Consider the following 6,687-nt stretch of genomic DNA (forward strand, 5'->3'; position numbering starts at 1 on the left):
TAAAATGGAATAGCAGTAAAGCTGTCATTCACAGAAAACATGATTATGTACATAGAAAATTTAAAAATCTACAAACTATTAAAATTAGTAAATGAATTTAGTAAGTTTTTTGGATACAAGGTCAATATAAAAAATAAATTTTATTTCCATATACCAGTAACAATTTAAGAAATGAATTAAATGAATAACACCATGTAGAAATACACCCCCCAAATTTTCAAATACCTAGAACCAAACGAATGGGCAAGACCTATATAATATAGAAAGAGCAGTATTAAAATAATTTAAATAAAAAACTAAATAATTGGAAGGATATATTATGTTTCATGGATTAGAAGAGTCACTGATGTAAATTTGTAAATTTTTCCAAGTTGACCTAAATTCCAGCAGGCGTGTTTGTGCGTGTGTGTGTGTGTATAAATGAAGAATTGAAATTTTGAAATTTGTATGGAAATGCAGTGATCCAGGAGTAGCTGGATAAACTTGAAATATTTCTGCCATCAGATATTAAAACTTACTGTAAATACATTGTAATTAAGATATTAATCAGTATAAGCACAGGTAATTGGACCAATGAAACAGAGTAAGAGTCCAGAGGCAGACCCAAACACAAAGGAGCACTTGATTTATGGCAGAATAAAAAGAGAATGCTGTTAACAATAATGACCCTGGATCAGCTGAAAATTTATATAAACAACAACAACAACAAAGGAGACCAAAACTTGGGCCTTACCTTAACTCACATACAGAACTCAATTTTAAATGAATTATAGGAGATACAGGAGAATATTTTCAGGACAATTCAGTTTAGCGAAGATTTCTTAAACAGGAAAATATAAGCACTACTCATAAAGGGGAAAATAGATACACTGGATACTACGTAGAGAATGGAATTATAAATCATAGATTTGAAGAATATATTTTAATTCATATTACCGGTAAAATATTCCTATCCAGAATTCAGAGAGAATATATGAATAAGGAAAAGACCATTAGAAATAATAGGAAATAGAAAAAAATCAATAGAAAATGAGCAAAGGATTTGAACAGGATAAAAACCAGGGCATCTGGGTGGCTCAGTCAGTTGAGCATCTATCTGACTCTTGGTTAAGGCTCAGGTCATGATCTCAGGGTCATGAGATGGAACCCCACATTGGGCACTGTGCTGAACATGAAGCTTGCTTAAGAGTCTCCCTCTTCCTCTACTCCTCCCCAAATATATATTTGATATATATTCAAATAAATAAATATATATGACACCACTAGGAAAATGCAAATGAAAGCCACAGTAAGATACCACTACACACTCAGAAAAATGGGTGAAAGTGAAAGGATGAATCATAACAAATGTTGGTCAGTTGTGGAGAAACTGGATTCTTCACACATCCACAGTGGGAGCAGAAATTAGTGCAATTACTTTGGAAAACTATTTAACATCCTCCGAAAGTTGAACGTACGTGTACCCTGTGATCCAATAGTTCCATTCTCAGGAAGAGAGGACCCAGCAGAAATGCACACATAGGTCGATCAACAGAAATTTCGAGAACAGTCACAGTGGCCTTATTTATAACAGCCAAAAATTAGAAACAAGCCAAAGGTCCATCAGTAGTAGAGTGTATAAATAAATGGAATATTTTAGAGCAATGAGATGAATGAGTTCCTTCTTCATGAAAAATATGAGTGAAACGCACAAAGGTAATGAGCAAAGGAACTGCATGATTTCATTTATAGAAAGTTCAAAAACAGACAAAGTTAACCTATGGTGTCTATAAATCAGGAGGGGGGAATTTTGGCGGAAGAGTACGGTCATAACTGGGCATACAGTAGCTAACGGTCCTGATTTCCCTGGGACTGAGTAAACCACTCAAGATTTTCTTTTTTGTTTTTTTTTTTAATATATATTTTATTTTATTTAAATTCGCCAGCATATAGGACATCACTAGTTTTTGGTGTAGTGTTCAAAGATCGATTAGTTGCATATAACACCCAGTGCTCGTCACATCACGTGCCCTCCTCAGTGTTAAAACAGAGTCGATCCCAAGCAAACTGGGATGGTCAGTCACCCTATACCGCGGGGTCCCAGGGGGTGCTTCTGCTGGGCTGATGAAGCTCTCTTTGTACATCTGCGTGTCATTTGTGATAAGCTCTCTGGCTAAACATTTATGATTTGTCACCTTTTCTTTCTTCATATATGATTCATTGACAGGTATTAGCAGTTCAACCTACCTATTGATTAAACGTAGGATGATGTAGGGATAGGTAGAAAACAAATTGTCCCAAATTTGTTTTCCAATTCATGTGTGCTTTTCCTGTCGACTGGGAAGGCATCAAGCTAATATGTACTCACGATATATTTGATTGGTGCCTATGGGTAGGCACGGTTCCAGGGACTGGAAATACAAAGGTGAACAATGTTCCTATTCTCAGGGGACTTTGGTTCACATGGCGAGGACAGGTGATAAACAAGCCCTCGATTATATAACATACCATTAGGTAGATAAATGTAACAACAAGAAATTAAAAGAGTCAACGCAGAGGGTGACCAGGACTGAAATTTAGGAAAGAGCGGTCAGAGAAGGCTGTCCTACGTAAGGGACATTCAGTGAAAAGATCCGAAGGAAGTGAACAAGGTAATATCTTGAGGGAAAAGAGAAGGAGAATTCCAAGTGGAGAAATCCAAATGTATATATTAATTCAATATATTTAATATATTAATTCAATTAGTCCTATATGCTGGCTAATTGAATTTAAATAAAATATATATTAAAAAAGAAAAAAGAAATGAAAAATAAAAATGAGTACAAGGTTCCTATGATGAGAGCATCAAATCCATCCTTTTCGAGCACTTATTACAAATAAAACTGTTTGAAGTCTGCTTGACCTAAGCCGAAGGCAGAGGCTTAACTGACTGAGCCACCCAGGCACCCCAACAATAAATTATTTTTAGTATGACTACAACCCATGTGTCATTTGGGATGTCTTTATACTAAAAAATGTGTTATTCGTCTGAAATTCAAATTTAACTGGGCATCCTATATTGTATCTGCCAACCTTAAGAGTAGGTTCTCAATAAATTTTGTCACATTCATGAACAAATAAATGAAAGAAATAATGCTCCATCAGGGAAGAGACAATACCTGACTTCTTGTTCACTAAGTTTTCCCACTTTCAGGCATGGTACGTACGCTTCCCTGGTACAGATTTATAGAAGGAATAAATTACAGAACTGCATTTTTACATATCCTTTGGTTTGTTTCTGAGCCGTCCTTTCTGTCCCAGGAATCTGTGTATTTGTCCATCGTGATTAAATACTGGGATTTTAGAGTTTGTCTTAACATGCGGTGGGAGAGTCACAAAGGCACGATTCAAGCAGTGAGCTATGAGCTATGCACCAGAGATAACAACTCTAAGTAAAAATAGACAGATGGGGTCCTTGCTTTCATGAGGGTCAAATCCTAGTAAGATCATGGAGGAAGAAGAGCATAATTTCACGGGAGAAATTGGCAGCGTTTTCTAGGTCTGAGGAGCGAATGCATAAAGCAGGAAATGGGTAGATTATCTTCTCAGAATGGGTAAAGCAGGTCTGCAGATCAGACCTCGACAAATCTCCAAAACGAGGCTTGGGTGTTTTATTCGAGGTGAGCTTCTTGGGAGATCTTTGTAGGATCTAAAAAGGGCATGCTATTTCCAGTCCCGAAGCCAAGGGGTGAGTGTTAGCATCTGCGAAACGGAGCCCAGAATAAATGCCTGCAGAGACTGTATAACCGTGGTGCACGGGGTGATCCGTTCATCTGATCCTCCTGAAGCAGCAGCAACATAAACACCTCGGACTGCTCCCCTGTGCCCTTACTTTGAACCAGAGCAGACCTGGGCCCAAGGGTTAAGGGCAGATTTGAAAAATTAAACAGCTATCTGAGAATGTTCTAGGTGATAACCCAGTTGTGCCCCTTCGCCGGGGCTTGCTTCTCTCCACTGCCCCAGATGGGGATAGTGTTGCGGGCTGTCCCAGATTTTGGAGGGTGAGATGGTCAAAGGTAAAAACACCATTGTGCCAGGCCAGGTGAGGATGCCAAAGCAGATTTAGAAACCTCGTCAACCCCATGCGCGGGAGAGCAATGAGCCAGGTGTTTTAGCTTTTGCATCTCGGTTGCAAATATTTCCAGTATTTTGAGTTTATGTTGTGCTCTTGCACCACGAGCTGTCATCCCATTAGATGAGCCTGGGTTCTCTTTTATTTTATATTTCACAGTTCGGTGTAAAGTTTGATTCTGACCGAGTTTTCATCACCCAAATCAGCACGCCCCATATCATGTTCAGAGACCATTTAAGGCAGAGACCGTTTAAGTCAACGGAGCTGTTTTACAATGCAAATTACTAGCCAGTTTTGCACATTTGGGTTTTAAAAGCTGGGTTTTTGTAAAGCAGGATTATAACCATAATGAGGCCTCACCTCCCAGGTTTTTACAGGCAAGCCTGGATGCTCTGGGTTGAGGGGAGCTGAGATCTCAGGAAGGTGGGAAATGAGCCTGGCTGGTTTCTGTATCCATCTGCAGGCTGTTATCTGGGTGTGGACTCGTTATCAGCACCTCATTGTTCTCTCCCTCCCCGTGTTCCTATTCTCATCTTGCACGGAGCAGGGATTTCTCCCAGGGCTTTGGGATGAAAATCACCCTTAGCAATTCCTGGATTCTCTCCCTTACTCCCGGGAACAGGAGAGTGTGTTGAGTATTACGTGCCTAGGGGACTTCGGGCCAGCCACAGCACTCCTAGAGCGCCACGCAGTCCGTCTTCCTGACCAGAGCCTGTTGCTGGACTTGCTCTTGTCAGATACCTTCCAAGGGGCAAAAAATCCTGTCTGTTTCCATTCGGACGCATGCCTGTCATAGTGGACACATGAGGCAGATGGGATTTCGCTGGCCGACAATCAAATGGAGCCGGACTTCTACTAGCACATGATGCTTACAGCGATTTTTTAAAGTAATCTCTATCCCTAAAGTGGGGCTCGAACTAGCGACCCCAAGAGTCCCATGACCTACGTACCGAGCCAGGCGCCCCATATTGGTTTTTTTTAACTGCTACATCACCCGATTTACAAATATGACACAAAGGACTACTTTAGACCTTCATTTTCAAGTGGAATGCCCTGAGAATAGGTCTTCTGTTCTTTCTGCCCCTCATTTACTTTATTAAAAATTCAGAGTTTCTAATTTATATGGATATACAGAACATATATTTGTCTCCTTTCGTTCTCGAAAGCCAACTGAAATAGGAGAGAAGTATAAAAAAGATTAAACCTCTAACAGTAAAGAAATCGACTGGGGAGGGTAGGAATTAAGAACAACATGGCCGATGAGAAATTTCCAATACTTTCCAGAAGGCCAAAGCCAATGAGAACATTTGATAAACAGAACGGCATTGTTATGCCCCAATAATGGGTCCGTGATTAAAGGAGCGAGACTGATATAAAGCGAAGGTCAAGCAAAGCTTTATTTTGCGCCAAGCATCAAGAACCTAACTGAATGTTCGGGGCTGCACCTCTTACAAGAGAGGGCCACCCTTCTCTGTTTCACAGACTAGCTTTTAAGGGCAAAGGCCATGTGGTCGGGCTTGGCCACGCACAGGTGACCAATGAAATTGTAACACACACAGGAAACTCCACAGTGCTGCTAGGTGACCAATTGGATTACAATTTACCCTAGTAGACATTAGAACCAGCCTATTACACCTTGATTAGGATTGGCGCCACAAAGGCTCCCAAAGGGGGGGGGGTCCCTACTCCTTGGTAGCTCAGGAGACAGTATGCAACCCCCCACTGATCGGATGTCTCCACCTGGCCTGACCCACCCTTGTATCTGGGCTTTGTTATCTGGAGCTGGTTTCCGGGACTTGTCTCCAAGTAAATCCCCTGGGGGAAGGGGAGCAGGGCAGTTTCTAAATAGGTCCTTACAGACATAAAGAAAGCAGGAGTCAGAATTAAATCATACCAGTCATAGATTTAATTTTTGTCCGATTGGGAGAGAGGGAGTCTGGGACCCTGGCCCCATCTAAGGAAGAGCAGATCCCAGATCTTTGTCTTGAGAAGCAGAGCCCTGGGCAAACTCCATTGAGCTTTGATTTCCGATCGGGTGATCCTTTGCTTATTTATTTGTGTATCCAACACTTACTACATCCTGATAAGTGTCAGGCAATGCTTCAGAAGCAGTGGATCCAAAGATGAGTAAGAAATAATACATATCTGTGGGAAACGGCGGGGTCTAATGGGAGAAGCGGATGCGTAAACGCATAATTACAGAGCAGGGTGAGAAGAACTGTAATGAACTGGGACAGAGTCATAGAAGCTGGACGCTCCATTCTTGCCGGGGAAGAAGGGAGACTAGAAATGTTTCTTAAAGGAGGTCATGTTTGATCTGAGTCCTAAAGGAGGCCAAGACATACTAGTGTTAAGGAGACACAACAGGGCCCCCAAACAGAGTCACTTTGGCTAAGCTTCACCCAAACTTGACACCTACCCTCAGGGCAATTCCAGCCTCTCCCAGGAGTGGAATTTTAAACCAATCAGTCTGGAATTTCCTGATCAGCCCTAAATGACCTCAACTGCAGGATAAGACCCCCTGACATTCCCCCTGAGGGAAGGGGACCTTGCCTGAAGCAATCTTTTCTCCTCCCCCCAAAACCATTTCCACCTGT

Source organism: Meles meles, chromosome 6 (assembly GCF_922984935.1).
Source record: "Meles meles chromosome 6, mMelMel3.1 paternal haplotype, whole genome shotgun sequence".
NCBI classification, from domain to species: Eukaryota; Metazoa; Chordata; class Mammalia; order Carnivora; family Mustelidae; genus Meles; species Meles meles.